At 36.2% G+C, this 23,003-nt stretch overlaps 1 long non-coding RNA gene across 2 annotated transcripts in view; it reads right to left on the bottom strand.

The window, feature by feature from the left end:
• Positions 1 to 23,003, bottom strand: part of LOC147824132 (uncharacterized) — a 100,332-nt gene that overhangs the window by 37,773 nt on the left and 39,556 nt on the right. For both annotated transcript variants that reach the window (XR_015442710.1, XR_015442711.1), the window contains exons 2-3: positions 3,393 to 3,490; positions 3,102 to 3,209 (exon numbers count right to left, since the gene is read on the bottom strand). This is a non-coding gene — a long non-coding RNA (uncharacterized LOC147824132). The remainder of the gene's footprint in view (positions 1 to 3,101; positions 3,210 to 3,392; positions 3,491 to 23,003) is intronic.

Raw genomic sequence — 23,003 nt, 5'->3', positions numbered from 1 at the left:
AGAAATATCTCTATCCAAACATTAGCTAACCATCAAGTTAAATGAACAGAAACTACAGTGATTAAAAATGAGAAAGAGTATAAACTTTGATAATTAACTCAGCAATGTCACTGAAGCAAGTGACAAAAAATAGCAATAAAAACAAACTTTGAGGAGGGAGCAGAATCTACTTCTGGAGTTTTCATTCTTTTTGATATTCAATTTTTGACAAAACATATAATGGATGCAAAGAAACAAGAAAAGTAAGTCCAATATACTGGAAAAAGGAATCAATACAAACTGTTCTTGAGGAACAGTTCAACCAGCTGGTGAACTCATTAGACAAACACTTTAACTTGCTTATTTTAAATACTGAAAGAATCAAAATAAGCCAAGTCTAAATAACTAAAGGAAAGTAAGAACTATGACTCACCAAATAACAAATATCAATAAAGAGGTAGAATTATAAAATTAGAAACTATAAAAATAACTGAAATGAAAAATTCACTAAAGGTACTGAACAGAAGATTTGAGTGTGTAGAAATCAAAATTAAAGAACTCCAAAACAGTCAGTTCAGGTTTGTAAAGTTTGCAGAACAGAAGGGAAAAAAAAGCAAACAGAACTCGAGAGCTTCATGGGACATCACCACGAGCATCATGTATAAAAGGAAATCATGAAAGTAGCAAGATAGAAATGATTCCTCTAGTGTAAAAGATGCTTGATATGATTAAGAGCTGATTTCTCAATAGAAGTCACATAAACCAGTAAGATGGCATGTTCAAAGTGTTGTCAATCATATTTTTATATCCAGCACAATTATCGTTTAAAAAATAATGCTGAAATAAGGAAACCTCAGATAAGCACAACCTGAAAAAATTCATTACTAGGAATCTTGCTTTACAGGAAATACTTAAGAAAATCCACCTAAAAATGAAAGGAGTCTAGGCAATAAATCAAATTAATGTTGAGAAATAAAGAGTACTAGTAAAGGTAACTAGATAGGTATATATACAGAACTGTGTAAATGTATTTTCAGCTTTTAATTCTATTTTCTTCTATTTATTTAAAAGATTACTGCAATAAGCAAAACTTACTAATCTGTGTTGGTGAAAAATACGCTGTATCAAGATGTAGTTGTATGATAATAACAACTTGAAGGGGGAAGATGTGGAGATATATAGAGCAGAATAAAAAGTTGTATGTACATGAAATTAAACTCATATCGATCTGAATCAGACTAGTCTGATTTAGAAGATGTTAATTGCAATTTCCAGGATAATTACTAATAGCTCAAAAATGTACAGTAAAAGAATTACAAGCAGAGTTCCATCATATCCAGCTAAGTGGCATCAGTAAGAGAGAGAGCCTCCAAGACATGCACCAGAAAAATACAGGTACAGTGAAACAGGAACAAGAAAGAAAGTCAGATACAGGAAGGGAAACAGAATGAGGAACTCACCTGATCCAAATCCAGCACTAGCAGGTGGGGGGTTAGAATGGAAAGCCAGGGTGCTTTTGGACCACAGCACCCTTTACACCCTAGGTGTAGCATACCTGCCATCTTGGGAGAGAATCTAATGCCCTAAGGTTAGAAGCCTGCACTTCAGCAGCAGCCAGGCTGTTGAATTAGCTCCTAAACATTTCTAGCCTTACCACAAGGAAAACAAACACAAGTGTGATGTATTTACAAACCAGGACATCAGAGAAACTGAAACCTTGTGAGTAATGTCTGAGAAAGCACCAGTGAGCCCTTGGGAAAGTTGAAAACAAGCACTTGATCCTGATTAGGGACATGGTTGTAGGCATTGAGAAAATCACAGCTTTAGGGCCATATGAGCTGGCAATGTTTGTGAATAGTGGGAGCCTGGAGAGAAAAGACACTGGATTAGCGCAGGAATAGGAACTCACCCATTCTTCTCCCAAATACCAGGACTGCTGTGCCCATGGGACATCCTGTTCACTACCTAGCACCCACTGTCAGGTACCAACACAGGAGCCCCTACCATCACTAACTGAACAGCTAGCCTCAGTGGGTCCTGAAGTTCTCCTGAATTTGTGAGTAGGAGAAGGACCCTTTTGGGGAGAGTGAATAGGGAAGGACCAAAGGCAGAAAGCTAGAGAGTGCTTAGCCCAAAGCTTGTGGAGGGAGAAAACAGAAGCAGCTAAGAGATTTGCCATACAGGGAAGAGAGTGGGTGTTGAGAGGGCCCTGGTACAAGTTGGCAGACAACTGAGCAATGGGCCAATCATATTGTACCTTCCCCTCAGAGAGGGTCAGATCTTGGGACAGAGGAAAGGCCTGCCATTAGCCATGCCAGGAGTGAGGCTTACAGTGAGGAGGAAGGTGCAGAGGACCATTTAGATTGACAAGTCTCCTTGCTCACAGTCAGGCAATTGAGCAGATCATGGGGCAGCTTGGAGATCTGCAGTAGCAGATAGCATGCTGAGGCCTGAAAAAAAGTGAGAAGAAGTAACTGATTGTCACAGGTACGCTCCAAAGAGGGCAGAGGAGTAGAGAAGACGCAGGCCCAGAAATCCATCAAGACACTCCCTACAGGACAAAGTCCCCTCCCAGGTGAACATGGGGAGAAGAGCTCACTAATTGAATTCAGCCTGCAATATAAACAGGACTGTGAGGATGCTTCGATATTGTGTTTTTGCAGGGGGTTTGTGTTGTTGTTGTTTGGTGTGGGTTTTTCTTTTACTCTTTTTCTTTTTTCTTCCCTTTCTTTTCTTCCTTCTTATTCCTTTACCTTTCTTCTATTTCCATCCTCTTTTCATCTAGCATATATATATATATATATATATATATATATATTATATATGGCACCTATATATGTTAAAAGGAGTTAAGAAATAACAAGTGGTTTAATCTAAGGGGTACCTTTCAGGGACAAATCAGGGAAGTCCTTACCAGAATTGTATATAGAAGATCCAATCCTAAGCTAACTATCAAACTATTAAGAGGTTCTGACATTCTCACAGCTTCCTTCAATCTGCAAAAGCACTCACCTCCTTCTACATCCTATCTCTTGCTCCCACAAATGTTCTTGCACCCCCCCCCAACTCTAGCTTTTCAGTCCAGCTATAAAAACAATTCCAGCCGGCATGGTGGTACACACCTGTAATTCCAGCACTCTGGAGGCTGAGGCAGGAGGATCACCATGAGTTCGAGGACAGCCTGGAGTACCCAGTGAGTTCAAGGCCAGCCTGGACTACACAGTGAGACCCTGTCTCAAAAAACAAACGAACAAAAACTTCTAACAGAGTTTGATCTGTGTTTCATCAGTTAATATTTCTCTTCTCTCATTCTCTTCTTACTGATTTACCCCTTTCCCGGTTTTCTTTTTCTTTTTCTTTTCCTTCCCACACCCACCATATCCCAGTTTACCTGTTAGTAGCAGTATACTTACAGCTTGTGTGAGGCACTATGCACTGGCTCCATAATAGACACGTAGATCAATGGAACAGAATGGAGGGTGCAGAAACAAACCCAGGCACATGCAGGCTTCTGATATTTGACAAAGGAGTGAAAAGCATATGCTAGAGAAAAGATTGTCTTTTCAACAAATAATGCTAGGAAAACTATCCACATGCAGAAGACTGAATCTAGACCCATACTGTTATCACATACTAAAATAACTCAAACGGATCAAAGACCTAGATATTTAACAGGAACACATCTTTTGGAAGATAAAACAGGTAAAGAAGACATAGGAATAGGCAAGTACCTCCTGAATAGAACCCAAATTGCACAAGAAATAAAACAAAGAATTAACAAATGGAATTCTATGAAATTAAAATTTCCTGCAAAGAAAACAGCCAACAAAGTGAAGAGACAGCCTACAGAATGAGAAAAATGTTTTGCCAGCTGCTTCTCAAATGACTAACATCTAGAATATATGAAAAAGTAAAAACAAAACAAAACAAAACAAAAACCACCCAAATGAAAGACCCAATCAAATAATGGGTGACTGAATTGAACAGACATTTCTCAGAAGAATATTTGTAAATGACCTAAAAGTACATGAAAAAATGTTGAACGCCTTTGGTCACTAGAGAAGTGCCAATTGAAACAACACAGATTCCATCTTACTCCAGAAAGAATGGGCATCATCAAGAACTCAAAAAACAACAAATGTTGGTGAGGCTGTGAGGAAAAAGGAATTCTTATGCATTGTTGATGTGAGTGTAAACTCATACAACCGCTATAGAAATCCACATGCAGATTCCTCAAAAAAACTAAAATTAGAAATTCCTTTCAACCCAACTATTCCTCTTTTAAGTATTTTCCTGAAAGAAACATCATATTACGGTGACACATGCACACCCATGTTTATAACAGCACAATTTAGACTAGCTAAATCTTCAAAGTGGCCTATATGTTCATCAACAGATGAATGGGTAAATAAAAATCTTTATGTATACACAGTGGACTAGTACTGAACCATAAAGGATACATTTGATCCATATTTTGGAAAATGAATGTACCTTGAGACCATAATTCTTGAAAAAATAAATCAGTCACAGAAACATATATCACATGGTTTCTCTTATATGAGAAACTCAAATCACAAATAATTTAAAGAGCAAAATAAAAAATAAGTAATAGGAAAGGGGAGACAGACCTTTTGCAAATGGAAAAGAGATCTAGAAATGGAGGAAGAGGGGAGAAAAGAGAGGGAAAGGGAAATGAAAACTTAAGATGTGACATATGCACATGTATTGACTCCCCAGAATGAATGTATTCATTATTTATCACATATATATATATTTTTAAAATAACAAGGAAATTAAAACTAAAACTATCTATTGAATGTAAAAGAAGGCAATAATGGAAGTTTATAAAGAAAAAAAGACAAAACAAAATGGCAGAGATAAATTTTACCTTATCAGTCAAAACATTAAATGTAATTAAATTACACTCTCCAGTTAAAAGACAGAAATTGGCATTATGAACTTAAGGGGCATGATCTAACTCTATGTTCTGTATAAAATATACACTTTTGATTCACATGCACAAATATATTAAGAGTGAAAAAAGATATAGCATGCAAGTAGCAACTAAAAGAGAGTTGCAGTAGCTATATTATTATCAGAAAATATTTTATATTTTGATAATTTATCCCAGTAAATAGGGAAGGGTGGAAGGGGTGAAGGGTGCACAGGTAATGGGGGAAAAATAAGAACTAAGGTACAGCATGTTCAGGTACAAGCACCAAATGATAAATGTAAATGTACTCTATACCTAAAATGTACCAATAAAGATATAAGAAAAAGAAAAATAATTTATCCCAGAACTTTGTTAAATTGGGTTTTAAAGCTATGATAGCTTTTTAAAAGAATTGTTTAGGATTTTCTCTATATATGATCATTGCACCTGAAAATAATGACATTTTTACTCCTCAGTTTCCTATTTGGATGTCTTTTTTTTCCCTTTCTTTTTTGTTTTTTTTGGTTTAACTTCCCTGGTTAAAATAGCAAGTACCATACGGAATAAAAGTGAAAAGTGCTGTCACCCTTGCCTTTTGTTTTCTAATTTTACATAAAGGTTTTCAGTTTTTTACCACTTTGTGTGATTTTAATTGTGTACTTCGCAGATACATTTTATTAGGTTGAGGAAGTTCCTTTTTTTCTAGTCTTTGAGTTTTTGTTTATCACAAGAGGCTACTGGATTTTGTGAAGCATTATAGTATTTATTGACTGAAATATAATGATTTTATATTTTCTCATTAATAGGCTCAAAGGTAACTTTCATTATAGCAATAGTTGCATGCCCATGTGCCAGAGATTTAGCTGATTTGCTCCAATAAGGACATCATTTCCTGGTGAGCAATTGAAATCACAATATGAATAAACTTATGATAATTACCACTGTTCTTCATGATTTATCTATTTCCTCACATAACAAATAGGAAGGTTAATTAGGTAAATAATAAGAATCACCAGCTTTATATTCTAAAAGTCTTTACTGAAAATATTAACATATGAAGCTCACTCAGGGATGTCATAATGATTTTGGTTTAAAATTTTAAAAAGGAGATACTTCAAGAGATTAATGTTAGCCCTTTCTGATATACTAAGCTTTATGGGTGCATTGGGGGTCTCATATAAAGATTTTGCCTGTAGCTAAGTTATTTACTCCAAAAGGGCGTTTTCCACTCAGAAACTGGAAAAATAATTTCAAGATAGGGTTGTGTCCCACAAAGCTGATTATGAGACAAGGTTTGGACCAAACTTCTACTACTTGACCACAGACCTCTTGCTCTATACCTTCCAGAGGTATGCATGTATGTCTTTGGCAATTAGTATCAGTGTTTGAGCCTCTCAACAAGCATAAGTGGGCATATTTGTAGCTTACATTGGCAAAAAGCCCTGGAAGGCCACCAAGTATGGGATGTCAGAACTCACTCTAGAATGTTGTGCCAGAGCATAAAAGCCTGCTCACTGAGAAGGCTGTTCTGTAGCTGTTCTATAATTTTAAGAATATCTAAGGAGGTCTCTTCCTCAGTGTTCATTTAAAGTTTCAAACTGAGGAAAGTAATAGCAAGATTCTCTGACACCAGCTCTACTGTTGCAGGGTACTTCCTCAATCTTACTAGTCCTTCTAATAATTTTTGAGGGATTTGGAGAAAAGATATGACTCTATGCCTTAGGAACTCACCTTAGAATTTTGTTTACTAGAATTGTATGTCTTAGGTGTTGTTATCCTTGTACAAGATTGGTTAATACATATGAGGATGGCCAACTTTTGAGAGTCTCAGGCTTCCCATAACAAATTATGTAACACCAGAAATTCATTTATGTATTTCTTATTACAGGATATGTTTCTAATATTTAAGTGCCACTACTTGCCATGTCACCCCAGGATCTTCCAACTCTCTTTAAACTTCCCCCATCTACAGTGACAATCACAATGATTCTGATGCTCCCTGCATTCTGGATATTTTTCATGATCTTGGTTAAGAACATTTTCTCCCTTTGCAAAATACAACTAAGGAGTCACATGATAAACCTGAAAATATTTTTTAAAAACCAACTTATTTAGGTAAAATAACATATAAGCAATTTGCTAATTTTAAGATCAAAGATTTTTGACAAATGTTCACATCCCTGTAAGCACCATTAATATCAAAATATAAAACATTTTTCATATCCCAAGGAAATTATTTTGTTCTCTACTGCCATCAATCTCCCCATAATCTGAAGAAAACCTCTGATCTTAATTTTACAAAAGTTTTTAAGTTGTGTCAGTTTAAAGTTTTCATATAAATGGACTCGTGTACATGTATTATTGTGGATTGGATCCTTTAGCATCATAATGTTTTTAAGATCCAACTATTTGAAGGATATAGCAATAATTTATTCTCTTACACACTAAGGGTACCTTACATAAATATAATATTATTTGTTTATTTATCTAATGATTGTAATTGGATTATTTCCAGTTTGGAACTGTGATGAATAAAGTTCCTATGGACCTATTAATGTACATGTGTATGTGTTTCTGTGAATATATACTCTTTTGTAGTCTTTCCTAAATAAAAGTTTGGCTTCAATGTTTAGAGTGACAATGCTATACACATATGCCAAGAAGGTATGATAGCATTTATTACTCATGTAATGAAACTTTCTTGGAAAGAAGGACAAGAACACAACTTGGTGCAGAATAGCTTGAGCAAGGTGTGGTGGTAGTGGGGCTCTGGTTTTATTGTGATTAGGGCATGGAATCAAGATGAATGTTCCAGTGGAGTGAAGCTTGTGTGGTCAGAACTGGTGCCCAAAGAGATTTTGCCCAGGTTTTCCCTGATAGGGGCAATAGGAAAAGGAGGAGAAGTGGGGCTTGAAAAGTGTCAGTGGTGAAACATTAAAAAAGGGAATCAGAGAGTCTTTTTAATATGTCTTTTCTTTTAAAAAAATTTTCCTTTCGGTGTAAATGCCTAGGAGTAGGTTTAATAGGATGAGAAAATATCTAATCTTTTAGAAAACTGTCATTTTTATCAGCCATACATAAGAAATTTAATTGCATTACATGTTCCCCAAACTATACTGTTCTTAATTGTTTCAATTTAGCTATTATGATAGATATGAAGTGATGTCTACTATATTTTTTATTTTTCTGTGTTTACCTTGTATCCAGCCACTTTACTGAATTTGGATATTAAGTCTAGAAGACTTTTGGTGGAGCGCTAGGGCTCTTCTTTATAGAGTATCATGTCGTCTGCAAATAGTGACAATTTGACTTCTTCATTTCCTATCTTTATTCCTTTTATTTCTTTCTCTTATCTATTTGCTATGGCTAATGTTTCCAAAACTATATTGAACAGGAGTAGTGATAGTGGACATCCTTGTCGCATTCCTGAATTTAGTGTGAAGGATTTCAGTTTTTGACTATTTAGTATAATATTGGCTGTTGGTTTTTCATAGATGGCTTTTATCAGATTGAGGTAGAGATCATCTATTCCAATTTTTTGTAGGATTTTTATCATGAATGAGTGTTGGAATTGTCAAACACCTTTTCTGCATCTATGGAGATAATCATATGGTTTTTGTCCTTGGCTATATTAATATATTGTATTAGCTTTATTGATTTGCGTATGTTGAACCATCCCTGCATCCCTGGGATGAATCCCACTTGATCAGGGTGTATGATCTTCTTGATGATCTTCTGCATTCTGTTTGCCATTATCTTATTAAGGATTTTTGCATCTATGTTCATTAGTGAGATTGGCCTATAGTTCTCTTTTTTGGTTGGGTCTTTCTCTGCTTTGGGGATCAAGGTGATGCTTGCTTCCAGGAATGAATTTGGGAGTATTGCTTCCCTTTCAATTTCATTGAAGAGTTTAAACAGTAGTGGCAGCAGTTCCTCTCTAAATGTTCTGTAGAATTCAGCAGTGAAACCATCAAGGCCTGGGCTTTTCTTGGTTGGTAAGTTATCAATTATGTTTTCAATTATGTTTTCAATTTTGTTGATTGATTTTGGGTTGTTTACAATTTTTAGGCCTTCTTTGTTCAACTTTGGTAATTCATATGTATCTAGGAATCTGTCCATTTCTTCTGTGTTGTCCATCTTATTGGTATATAGGTTCTGGAAGTAGGTATTGATGATCCTCTGGATTTCTGCTGGGTCCATTGTAATTTCACCCTTTTCATTCCTAATTGCATAGATTTGGGCCTTTTCTTTCCTTTTTCTTATAAGGTTGGCTAAGGGTTTGTCAATTTTGTTGATTCTTTTGAAGAACCAACTCTTGCCTTCATTGATTGTCTGTATCGTTCTCTTAGTCTCTATTGCATTGATTACTGCCCTGATCTTTATAATTTCCTGCCTTGTATGAGCTTTGGGTTTGTCCTGCTCTTCTTTTCCAGAAGCTTGAGGTTCAGCATCAGGTTGTGTAACTGAGACTGCTCTGTTTTCCTAATCTGAGCATTTTCTGCTTTGAATTTCCCTAGCAAGACTGCTTTCATTGTGTCCCATAGATTCTGATATGTTGTATTGTCATTGTCATTTAATTGTAGAAACTGTCTGATTTCTTCATTAGTTTCCTCTGTGACCCATTGGTTATTCAGAAGTGTGTTGTTCAATTTCCATGTGTTTATGAAATTCTTGTGGTTTCTTTTGCTATTGACTGCCAATTTCATCACACTATGGTCTCATAATATACAGGGGATAACTTCAATTCCTTTGCATTTACTTAAATATGTTCCATGAGCGAGTATGTGGTCTATTTTGTAGAACAACCTGTGTGCAGCTGAAAAGAATGTGTATGCTGATTTGTGGGGTGGAACACTCTGTAAACATCTGTTAAGTTCATTTGTTCGTGAGTTAGGTTGAGTTCTAGTTTTTCATTACTTATTTTTTGTCTAGTTGATCTATCTATTTGTAACAGTGGGATATTGAGGTCCCCCACTACTACTGTATTAGTGCTTATTTGATTTTTCATGTCCATTAGTATTTGTTTTATATAGTTGGCACACTAGTGTTTGGTGCATATATACGATTGTCATCTCTTCCTATTGGATTATTCCCTTTAGAAGAATGTAGTGTCCTTCTTTGTCTCTCTTAATCAGTGTTGCCTTGAAATCCATTTGATCTGCAAAGAGGATAGCTACTCCTGTTTTTCTTCGGGTTCCTGTCCTGAATATTGTTTTCCACCCTTTAACTTTCAGTCTATGAATTTCTTTTTGAGTTAAGTGTGCTTCTTGTATGCAGCATATTGTTGGATCTTGCTTCTTGACCCATTCTGCCAGTCTATTTCTTTTGACTGGTGAATTAAGACCATTAACATTGATGGTTATAACTAACATGTATTGGCTTATCCTTGTCATGACTTTTTCTTTTTGTTGGGTTCTCTCCCTTTGAGTTTAATTTCTTGTTTAATTTCTTGCTAATGGATTTATTCTGCTTGGGTTCCTGGGATTGCCATGCTTATTGTCTTTTTCTAGGATATTGTTTAAAATTTTTTGGATTGCTGGTTTGGTATTCATGAAGTTCCTTATGTGCTCTTTGTTTTGAAAATATCTTATTTCTCCATCAATTTTGAAAAATAGTTGCAGGGTACATCAGTCTGGGTTGGAGGTTGTTTTCCTTTGAGGCCTGAAATATGTCACTTCAAGCTCTTTTTGCCTTGAGTATTTGTGTTGAGAAGTCTGCTGTGATTCTGATGGGCTTTCCTTTGTATGTGATTTGTTTCTTTTCTCTAACTGCTTGTACAATTTTGTTCTTCTGTTGGGTTTCTGGAATCTTAACAATTATATGCCTATGTGTAGAATGTTTTTGATCATGGCTAGTTGGAGTCCTATATGCCTCACTTATCTGTATGTCAAGTTCTTTTCCCCTACTTGGGAAGTTTTCTGCCATTACTTCTTCACTGTGAGCAGTTTTTTATGTCATCTCCACTCTCTCCTGTTTTCTCATTGACTCTGATTAGCCTTATGTTATTCTCCTTTGCATCATCTAGCAGCTGTTGGATTAATTTCTCTTGGTCCCTTACTATTTTTAAGAATTTTTTCTTTTCCTGGTCACTAATTGCAATCTTATCTTCTGTATCTGAAATTCTGTCCTCACATTGACTCATTCTGCTGTGTAAACTTTCAGTGGAGTTTTTAATCTCCTGGAAATCTGTTTGCATCTGTTTTATGGATTCTATTGTTCCTATGTTGGGATTCCATCATGTTCCTCAGTTCCTCTATGATTTTTTTTAATCTGTGTCCTCTCTAGATTTATTAATCATGTCTTGAACTATGGGTACAATCTCTGATGTTATGTGAGAAATTATTTCTGATTTCATTTTTTCCAGATCCTCTTTTGTTGCCAGTTCAAGGAGTCCAAGTGGTTGAATATCAGATTGTTTCATCTCTTTGCACTTTGGGGTTTCCTTACTTGATTTGGAAGTATGATTTTGAGACTTGTTTACTTGTCTTCTTATTTTAACAGATGCAGCTTGTTATGCCTTTGTTGAGGCAACTTTTTGCTCACCCAGTGGTCTTTAATTCTCAGCAAGCCACCGAGTAGCCTTTTCTCTGCTGCTCACCAGTGCACCAATTCCTAGGTTCAGAATGATTGCCTTAGCTGAACTTTTGTCTGGATGGGCTTCTGGCTGGGGCCTGTGCACAGTTGGGATGATATCTAGGCATGGCTCTGGCTAGGTCCTGCTCCCCTATATAGCTATTTTCTGGGAGGGCCTTTGGCTGGGGGCTATGTACCTCAGTCCCTGGTATCTGAGCAGCCTTTGGCTAGGTTCTCTGTGGACTTACTGATGGTATTGGGGTAAGCCTCTGGCTGTCACTTGTGCACCTGTGCATCTCTTTTCTGGGTGGGCCATTGACTTGGGCCTGTGTGCCCAAGCAGCTGGGGTCAGGGCAGGGCCCTGGGTGGATCTGCCTGCAGCCACACCCCTCTGTTCCACACCACTGCTCTCTGAGATCTGCACACACTTACTGATGATATTGGGATGTTTTTCTAATTTTCTTCACAATGTCTTTTAAGCAGCACAAAGTTTTTTATTAAGTTTAATTTATCAATGTTCAAGAGTAATTTTTTTTGTGTACTAAGAAATATTTGCCAAAATGTCTCAAATATTTTCTTCCTTTTTATTTTAGATGTTTTATAGTTTTAACTTTTCCATTTAAGAGTCTAATCCATTTTGAATTAATTTTTGTTTTTAGTATGAGGTAAGGTTATTTCTTTTTTTCAATTCCATCATGCACATGTTCCAATGTCATTTTTTTTCAAAAATCCATTTGCAATTTGATATCCTTAGCATTTTTGCAAAAAAATTAATTTACCATTAATATGAGTCTACTTACATTTTAATAGTGCAGATGTATATTTTTATATCAACACTGTACAGTCTTGACTCATGAAGCTTTAGAGCATGACCCACAGTTATGTAGGAAAATTATCAAAATCTGTTCTTTTTAGATTTTGTTTCAACTATCTAGGTCCTTTATGTTTCCACGTGAATTTAGTTTGTCAAATCCTACCAAAAAAATCTTTTGTGGTGTGAATGAGGATTGCCTTAAATCTGTAGGTTGTTTTGGTTATTCTATTCCTTGGTACAGTTTTCTTTGAACTTTTTGTGCTTGGAGTTTCTTAGATATATAGAATTGCAGTTTTTAACAAATTGGAAAAATTTTGACCATTCTTTTGTTGAATAGTTTTTTTCAGTCTTGCCCTTTCTCATTTCTCCTTCAGGAACTACTATTTCAGTATATTTGGCTGATGGAAGTTAATGTATAATTCACTGATGACCTGCCATTTTAAAAATTCTTTATTCTGAAATTTATGTTTGATAGGACCTGTTGCATCTGTAAGTCACTAATCTTTTCACCTATAATATATTATCTGAAGTCAATCCTACCAGTATAGTTTTCATCTCATGCATTTTAACTATCATCTGTAGAAGTTCAATCTCATTTAACTCTACCTAATAATTCAATATTCTTTCAGTTTCTTGAGCACACAGATAGATGTAACTGGCAGTGTTTTTGTTTGTTTCATTTATGCTATTTCTGGATTACTTTTGAAAGGTTAATCTCCCCCCCCCCACCACCCCGCCCCGGTACTGGGAATTGGACTCAGGACCTTGTGTTTGCCAGGCAGGTGTAGCACCACTTAGCTAAATTCCTGGCCTATTTCTGGATTACTTTTAATTAATTGATTTTTCTCCACATTATGGATTTTTTTTGTTCTTTTCATGTTTGCTGATTTTTGATTGTTTAGTAGACCTTGTGAATTTCACCTTTTTATGTGTTATTTTATATTCTTACAATTATTGTTGAACTTTGTTTAGAGTTGTGATAAGACTACTTGAAAATAGTGTGAAACTTTCATTTCTTGCTTTAAAGCTTTGTTGGGTGAGATGGGACTAGAGCTGTATTTCGTTTAAGGTTAATTTTCCACACTACTGATCCATGACTCTTCTTAGTACTCTAACAGATGGCTCCCTAAATATGAAGTGTCCCGTTCTGGTTGTTGGCAGTAGGAATTCTTTTCTGCTCTGTGCTTGATCTGAGCATTGTTGTTTATCTTCCCTTAGGTGGTTTCTGTGGCCTTTCCTCCCAATCATTCTCTGACCTGTCCCGGCTCCATACTTGAGGGGACCATATGCATTTTCCCTCCATGCATTTTTTGCCTCTGAGGTGCTCTCCTTTGTGAACAATAGTTTCTACTGCTCCTCTAGAAAGCTGGCTCTGTATCTTCAACTCAAGGTAACTTCTGAGCTCTTCCTAGGCTTCCCCTTGGCCTGACCACCCATTGACTCCCTCCAGACAGTGAGTTGAGCAATCGTTGCTCTCACTGCATTTGTTTCACAGCTTTCAAAGACTATGGTCCTTCACTGCTTGGTATCCAATGTTCTAACTATCATTGTTTACTCTGCTTTGTCTAGTGTTTGGGTTGTTTGAATTGGAAGGTTATATTTAGGCCTTGTTATTTCATCTTGATTAGAAGCAGGGAGTTTTTTTAATGGTAGTATTCACAGGGATAAAGCAAAATGTACACTCATATGTTTGTGGGTTATTAAATTTTTATAATTTATTGAAAAGCACATGGTGATATATCTACAGCAAAATAGTCTATCTTCTCAAATTCCACTTTGCAGGATATGTTGATGAAATAATCTGAAATATTTATAAAGATTTATGCAGAAATCTATGCATTACAACATTTTTCTATACTGGCTAAATCAAGAAAATGTAAATATTTAACAAGACAGGATACTGCTTAAGTAAATTATGCTGTCTATTCTTTGATGGAATATGATGGAGCCATTTAAAAGATCATTTGAGAAGCATATAAATCACAGTTAGATTCTCATATGTGGGGTAAATAAAGCAAATTATGAAACTGTAAAACTATAAGACCTTACTTATATGAAAGAGTTTAAAAAGAAGGATTGAAATATATCAAAATGTGAGTAGTGGGTATCTGTACTTTACATTTGATCTTAGCCAAAAGGCAGAGAAGCGATACCTGTACTTCGATATTGTATTATCTTAAATTTTTTGTAATGCCTAAATTTTTTATTATATATTATTTAATATTATAATAGTCATATAAAGGCTGATATTAAGATAAATTCCTCTTTATAATTATTAGAGTATTTTGCAATTTAATTTTAATTTTTTTAAGAACAAAAATTGAAATCCTAAACTCATAGGAATAGAAAGATTGTTTTAGAGATCATTTAAATCATCAAGCCACTTGCTTTATTTAACAGTTTCTTTCAAGTAGGCATTATTTTAGCAGAAATCTTAACGATCCTCTGGCGGTGGGGAAGGCCATGTTGAGAAAAGGTAACATCATTGAAGCAAGAGATGGTGAGTTCTGCAGTTTATAATTTCAACACCAGCATTTATGTGATCTCAATAGGCTCCACAGGCTGGTAAAATGTAGCCTATGTCAGTTTCTTCTGTATGGCATTACCCAGTTAAAGTTAGCAATATAAATGATGATCTGACTTTAAGTTCTAGAAAAAAAAATACTATCACATGAAAGATAATGCAATGGATTAATATGTAGTGCAATAAGAATATTTCATGAGATTGACCTATCCCATTTAGCCCCATCTAATGCAGTGTGATTATCAAATATATCTCTTTTTGAAGAGGTCACCCTAGCAAGTATTCTTTGCCTTAGTTGTTGGATTGCTTTTCTATAAAAGGAAGCTTTGAATGTGTTAGTTAGTAATCCATTCTTCATGGCAGGGACCTGCATTTCAAAACAGTAGGACCCAACTGAAGAACAAAATCCTACAGGTAGTTAAGAGCAAAGAAACAAATCACCTACAAAGGAAAACCCATGAGAATCATGGCAGATTTCTCAACACAAACCCTCAAATCAAGGAGAGCCTGGAGTGAAGTAATTCAACCCCAAAAAGAAAATAACTTCCAACCTAGACTGTTGTATCCTGAAAAATTATCTTTCAAAATCAATGGGGAAATTAGACACTTCCACGACAAAGATCACCTGAGAAATTTCATAAACACCATACCAGCACTCCAAACAATTCTAAACAATATCCTAGAAAATTGAAGGTCACAACTCCATGAAGCCCAACAGAGGGAAGACACCAGGCAAGGTAAGAAACTAAAGGGAAAGGGTGAAAAAATAAGAAATAAAAGAGCCAACAACAGCAAAACATCATGACAAGGATGAATCAATATCTATCGATTATAACTCTCAATGTTAATGGCCTCAATTCACCAATCAAAAGAAATAGACTGACAGAATGGATTAAGAAGCAAAATCCGGCAATATGCTGTATACAGGAAACACACCTAATTCAAAAGGAAATTCATAGACTGAAAGTAAAAGGATGGAAAACAGTTCTCCATGAGACAAGAAACCAGAAAAAAGCAGGGGTAGCAATCTTATTTGCAGACAAAGTAGATTTCAAACCAAAACTAATTAAGAGAGACAAAGATGGTCACTACATCCTTGTGAAGGGAACAATCCAAGAGGAAGAGATGACAATCCTAAATATATATGCACCAAATACGAATGCTCCCAACTATACAAAACAAATACTAATGGACATGAAAAACCAAATAAGCAATAATACAATTGTAGTGGGGGACCTCAATACCCCACTATCACAAATAGATCATCTAGACACAAAATTAACAATGAAATTCTAGAACGGAACCAAGCTATTGAACAAATGGACTTAATAGGTGTTTACAGAGTGTTCCACACCACAAAATCAGAATACACATTCTTTTTAGCTGTATATGAGTCATTCTCCAAAATAGACCACATGCTAGCTCATAGGTCATGTCTAAGTAAATGTAAAAGAGTTGAAATTATCCCCTGTACATTATCAGACCATAGTGGAATAAAGTTGGAGATCAATAACATAAGAAAACACAAAACTCCCAGAAACACATGGAAATAACAAATGCTGGCGGGGGTGTGGGAAGAAAGGAACCCTTCTCCACTGTTGGTGGGAGTGCAGACTGGTGCAACCACTGTGGAAATCAGTATGGAGATCCCTCAAAGAACTAGGGCTAGAAGTCCCATTTGATCCAGCTATTCCCCTTCTGGGTATCTTCCCAAAAGAATTAAAAGAATCATGTCACAGCGATGTATGTGCACCCACGTTTACAGCAGTACAGTTTGTAATAGCTAAAGCCTGGAAACAGCCCAAGTGCCCATCAACTGGAAACTGGATAAAGAAGATGTGTTTTTTTTTTTTAATAAAATGGAATACTACTCAGCCACAAAGAATGAGAAACTAGAGAAATGTATAGCTAAATGGATGCATATTGAGGCCATACTCTTAAGTGAAATACATAGGGCACACATGTGTAAATACTGTATAATTTCTCTAGTGTGAGAAACTGAAAGTATAAATAAGGATCAAATGATTAAAATGAATAATTGATAATTTGAAAAAGGAAAAGGTCCAAAGGGGTAGAGTAAGTGGGAGGGGAAGGGGAAAGGAAAGAAGGGAAAGGAAAAATTATGAGAAAAGAAAAAAATGGGACCAAAATCTATGTAAATAGGGAAGGGTGGAGGGGGTGAAGGGTGCACAGGTAATGGCGAAAAAAATAAGAACCAAGATACGTCATGTACAGGTACAAGCACCCAATGATAAATGTAAATGTATTGTATATCTAAAATGTACCAATAAAAGAATTTTTTTAAAAATACAAAAAACAGTAGGACCTCCTTAAATTAGTTGGGTTAAATTTTCTGCATTTTTCCTTAAGACTTCTATTTTGAAACAAAACATTTGTTATTATGAATTCTAGTATACACATCATGGTGTCAAAATGAGATTAGTTCTGTACATCTATTATCTAATTGAAAAGATAGTAAGTGAAATGTAATGCTGCCTGGTTATGTGACAGTTAGGTTTTTAGTAGCTTGTAGTTCTTAAAATCAAAGGTGAGCCAGATCAGTATATTAAGTGTATAAAAGTTTAGAGCAATATAAAAAGATAAAACATATTAGAAATGAGTAGCTTTTAAACTATTCTTCCTTTCATAGTTGCTGATTTCCTTCATTAGTAAGAACTATATCTTTAGTAATAGTAAAATAAACCAAAACACTTGCAGTAAAATATGCTACCACTGCAATGCATATACTTCCAAATGTTTATATAAAAGTTCTGAGTGTAGGAAAATCAAAGCCAGGAATTGGATTTTTCTAAATGTTGTTTCAATGGTAATTTCAACCAAAAAGGAGCAGTTACTTGATTTTTCTCTTATTGAGAGGAAAGTGAAAGAAAAGTAACCTTATGTGATGGTTTACAATTTTATGAAGGATTCTGAATATCTCAAAGAAGCATTGCATATGTGCTTAGTTTGTTGGCTGATCAAATTTTTATCTGGGACCAAAATATTTCTATTGAATAGATCATTGCGTGTTAGAGATGTTTATTTCTTACAACAGAAAATCCCACTATAATCCTTAATATTGTGTACAGAGTTTGGCTTAAAACTGTGGCATGCTAGAAAATCTAATAGAATTTGTGACATAGAAGTTAAGAAATTTTATACAAACAACCTTGAGAGAAATATGTTTGATTATTTTCCGCAGTGATTTTTTTTTTGTCAATCATTATTATCCTTTTTGGTAACCACTTTTGGAGATCTTCATAGTGAGAGAATCAAGAAAATAGATGTCATTTGGCTTGAGTTCTGTCGAAAGCAGATCCTGGAAACAAAGATTTGGCTATGTGGTTTATTTAGGTGGAGATCACTAGAAGCACAGTGGGAAAATGGGGAAAGTAAGAAAGGAAAAGGAGAAAAGCTTATAGCGTGTGAGTGCATGTCTTAATGAGAATGCGAGGAAGACTAAGTCTAGATGGACTGGAGAAATCTCTGAAAAGCCGCTGGAGAATTCTCCGGTGAAAGATGGGGAGACTGGTTGTTTATTCTCTAATCCCATTTCCCTTTGACTGAGAGCTGCACTTGAGTCTGTCAGTTCCTTTGTACTTCTGCGTTGCACCTGAGTCCTCACTAGTGTGGATTGAGGGGCATCACTACTGGATTCTCAGGGACAATTCCAGTGTGTCACATTTGTATCCAGAGTAAGACTGTGGAATGCTTTATACTCTCTGACATATTCTAACTGTGGTATGTTAGTTGTTGCAAATGTAGTGGCATAGTGTCATCCCTCTTGTGAAGAACAGAGATGATGTCTTAAAATATAGTTTCTGTGGAAGGGACTGAAAATAGCACTAGACAGACATTTTCTACTCACATATATATGTTCAAGCTCATGAACTGAATAATCAAAGGTCGAGGTGCCCTCTAGTGTGCTATTCTAGTGCTATTCTGACAAGTCCCTAGTCACAGGGACTAAGATGGCCTACAACTTGTCTACATTGAACTATCGGAAAGTGAGGAAAGGGCAGGGAAGTGTGCATATTTTCCCTTGAACGTCATAGCTCAGAAATTACTCATATAATTTTCCCTCCCCTACCATTTAGTGGAACTTAGCCCCGATTCCATAGAAGTCTTAGAAGGATTACTGTTTTGGGCTATCACTTGCCCATGCAAAAACTATTTTACCAGGGAGAAGAGGACAGTGAATATTGGAGGACAAATGACAACTTCTGCTACTGACCCTCATTTGATTATGTGCATCTTCTGGGGAAGATATGCCTGTACTATCTTAATTTCAAAAGAGAATCTTTGAGTTATGTAAAATTATAGTTTAATACTCTTTAATGGCTTTGTGAGAGCTTTAAAACTTTTCTGAATGTTTGTGTGTGTGCATCTGTGTATGCTTCATTGTGTATGCTTCATTGTGTTTAGATTTGTAAAGTTATAGAATTGTTTTCACTCTGTTAGGATAATTTATGTTTGGAACAATGATCTTATATGATTATGGGAACTTATATATATATATATATATATATATTCTTAACAGTTATCTATCATAGCAAGCTTCCTATATTTCATTATGTTTGTTGACTCCTCTCTGTCTCTTTCCATCTTTCTATCTCTACTTCTCTCTCTGTATTTATCTCTGTCCACCCTTTTCTCCATCACATATGCATACACACGCGCATGTGTGCCTTTTAAAAATTTTTGTTTTTATTTTTTGCAGTACTGGTGATTTAACCCAGGGCCTCATGCATGTTAGGTAAATACTCTATCACTGAGATATATCCCCAGCCCTATACATGCACCTCTGGATTCCTTCTTGCTTTTTGCCTGCTTGACTAATAATTGTACAGCAAAATAATATTATTAATAATACTTTTTTCTTTTTATAAACTTTGTTTTGTTGAAAGTATAAAAATTAGATTTTTTTCTGTAAAATTTACTTTCTACCTTGTTACATGCAAATAAGGAGCTGAATTCCTCTTTGCTTGCTTTTTATTTCTCCTGCCTTGCCTATATCCTTCAAAAAGTGGGGCATCTTTGCCTTATCACTTAGGAATGGGATACTCTCCTATATTAAAAGCCTAAATATGCTTCTTTTCAAATTATGAAAAAATTTTCTGCATTTGTAATTTTAAAACAGTGGAACTGGTCACTAGGATGCCACTGATGATTGATTGTTGGAAAGAGAAGTAAGTGTGTTCCTGAAGGTTAGGAGGTGCAGCTGTACCTACAACTATAGATAAATCATGTGTATATGATTAAGTTTACTACAGTCCTTAATATTGTGATAGTAGTTTTAGTTGAAATTCTTTGAATATTAAGGATGTGGATAAAGATGGGTCATGGGTAAAACTTCCAGGCAAGACTTTGGGGACTTTGGGGACTTTGGTGTAGATTCTGTCTTGTTTGTGTTTCAGATCAGAATAAGGATCACAAGCGCTCAGATTCCTGGAAACCTCTGCACTTACCCTTTGGGGAGGATGGAGCTGTGGATTCCCGTGGAATCACTATGATCTAGTGCAGTGGAGGGGCCAAGCGGCACCAGAGCAGTTGCAGAGGCAGAGGGCCCCTTTGAATAGTGAGTAGCAGAGATGGGAGCATTTGCCTTACCTAGGAAAGGTGAAAGCTATGTGCAGTGTAGTACTACAAATGTTCCAGCGCAGATCAGTTGACTCAGTGAAGTAATAAGGTGAGTTTTTCAAGAAAGTGTATTGTTTACTATAAGGTAGGAGACCTCACCCCACCTAATTTCAGTTTAGGATATGAAATTTCTAAAGAGCTAAAACTTGATCAAACACTACTTTTACTTAGGATTTTTCTTTTGACCCATTCAATATTGCTTTAAAAAATATTTTTATTATTCCTATTTTATGGATGAGAAATCTGAGAGGTACAGAGGTCAAATGACTGATGGATCCCCCATCAGTAAGGTCAGAGGAAGCGTTTGAGCTTTTGCTGGGTGCATTTTATCTGTGAAATCCAGGACGGATGGATGGGGGTGGGGACTCACTAACATGGGTTATAACAACAGAAGTAGAAGAGCTCAATCACCTATTCACAGGCACTTTTCTTGATTTCTCCTTCTGATTCCTACTTGAAATCCACACCTAAAGCTGAAGACAAGAAAGCGCCTAGGTGGGGCCACTGGTATTGTCCCCTGCTTCAGGCTCAACCACAATTCCAAGTCCTCAGAATCCTGGTGGGTGTGCTACCCATGGAACCCCAACCTGCAGAAGTCTGCATGACCCTCAACTCCTCTACAGACAATGAAGCAGCCACGTGGGGCCCTTGTGAGCATGGTGTTGTGCACTGGGCAAGGCTCTTCTCGCACTTTGCTCTATTTAATTCTGTGGCACACCTGGTTAATTTTGGTTGTCACATCACCCCATTTACAGTCGTGAGATCCAAAGTTTGGAGAGGTTCAGTCACTACTCAAGGTCACAGTGTTCATTAGTAGCAGAGCCAGGTTGCAGGCCACATCAGCCAGTCTTCAGAAGCCTGACTCTGACTATTTGTGTGTCTTCATCCCTAAGGTTACTGGGTCACTTGGACATGCCTCCTACTCTGATCCGATGATTGGCATTTGCTTCCCATAAGAGAATACCATGAATATGCCAGAGATACCCGCACTCCTTGTCTATCCCTTCTGCTGCCATCACATAAGAGAGAACTTTGACCTTCTAGGATTTAGTCCTTATTTCTGAGTCAGTGCTGTTTCCCTAAATAGACATTTACAAGACCAACTTCTGACTTCCTACTTATAACTCACTCTGACTCTTTTCCCTTTCCTCTTTCACACTCCTAATTTTCCATTGAAATTTACCTATGAAACCTCTCTCAAAAACAGTGGAAGACCAAGCTGATATTAACTTATTGTTGTATATTTCACAAGCAAATCTTTATAAAGTCCTTACTCTTGCAATAATACCCCCCCAAATTGCACAGAAAATACAACTGAAGGCAAAATTATTCCTTAAATAATTGAATGATCTCTGTCAAAGTGTACTCTAGGTACTAATCAGGATTTCTGATTTAAGTGACATGTTGATTGATTTTCTTGATTTCTATTCTTTGTTCAGGACCTTTCAACACTTCTTGTCTGCAACTGATCATATTTTAGGTATAGAAAGGTTATTAAATGATAGCTGTAAGTGAGCAAGTAAAAGTTATTTATAAAAAACATATTTCCTTGCATATGAAACTCAAATCTGTTAATTGGTAAGGCCAGTGTGTATACACATATGTGTGAGAAAATTTACATATGCGATTTCATGTATACATTATTTAAAAGTATTGAAATTATATAATTATAAGAAATACAAGGAATTACCTATAAATGTTTATACATCCATATAGGGTATATGTAAAACCATATATATGGGTTGACTGTATCATATGTAATAATGAATTTATGAATTTTACATATATGATTAAACACATTGAAACTAATCCCGGGTCACACTTAGAGTCTGGAAGCACTGGGGCCTCTTCCAATAGCCATCTACTGAAGCTCAGTCTATGTAATTTCTGTCCTCCCTGAAACTGCCTGGAAATTTTCCCCACTACTAAGCTGAGAGCAGAGTTAGGAGAGGGCTGAGTAGAGTCGAAGGCTGTGATGGCTTTCTTCGTTTGCGCTGTGGTTCCTGAGCTTCAGTGTACTTTCAGATAGACCTCATGTGGTCCTTACATGCACCTGCTCAGGCAGCACCAGTGGAGTTTACTGGCTATTTTAGGGAGTGGAGAGACCCATGACTTCTTAGTAAAGTGCAAACTGAGTTGGTTACATGCAACTAGTAAGTGGCAGAAGGACTGGAACTTAGCTTTTGTGTTTCCTAGTTTATTGGCTTTCCTATTACATTTTGCCCTATCCCTCTTCAGTTTTGTGATGTACCCCCTTTTGCCAACCAGTGTGGGAAGGTAAGTTGGTAGGCAAGCCCACTGGTGCTGTGTACTTTTAGCTAATATTTATGTGACCCTGTTTTGGATAAGTAAGGATGGAGTATAGATGAATTCTTTTTCTCTTATATGTGGTAGCTTAAAAGTCCTATCCTGGTTGGCAACGTGCTTTCAGCCTCATGTCATTTTGCACAGTTGACATATGAGCCCATATCTCCTTCTTGGCCTCCCCTCTTCAGTAAATTGGGTTTATAATAGAAACACTAACTCAACATTAACTAAAG

Source organism: Heterocephalus glaber, unplaced genomic scaffold, assembly GCF_053883595.1.
Source record: "Heterocephalus glaber isolate CG9 unplaced genomic scaffold, H.glaber_assembly_v1.0 deba00001553, whole genome shotgun sequence".
Classification (NCBI taxonomy): Eukaryota; Metazoa; Chordata; class Mammalia; order Rodentia; family Bathyergidae; genus Heterocephalus; species Heterocephalus glaber.
The sequence above is the reverse complement of the archived record's forward strand: the minus strand, read 5'-3'. Positions and strand labels throughout refer to the sequence as shown.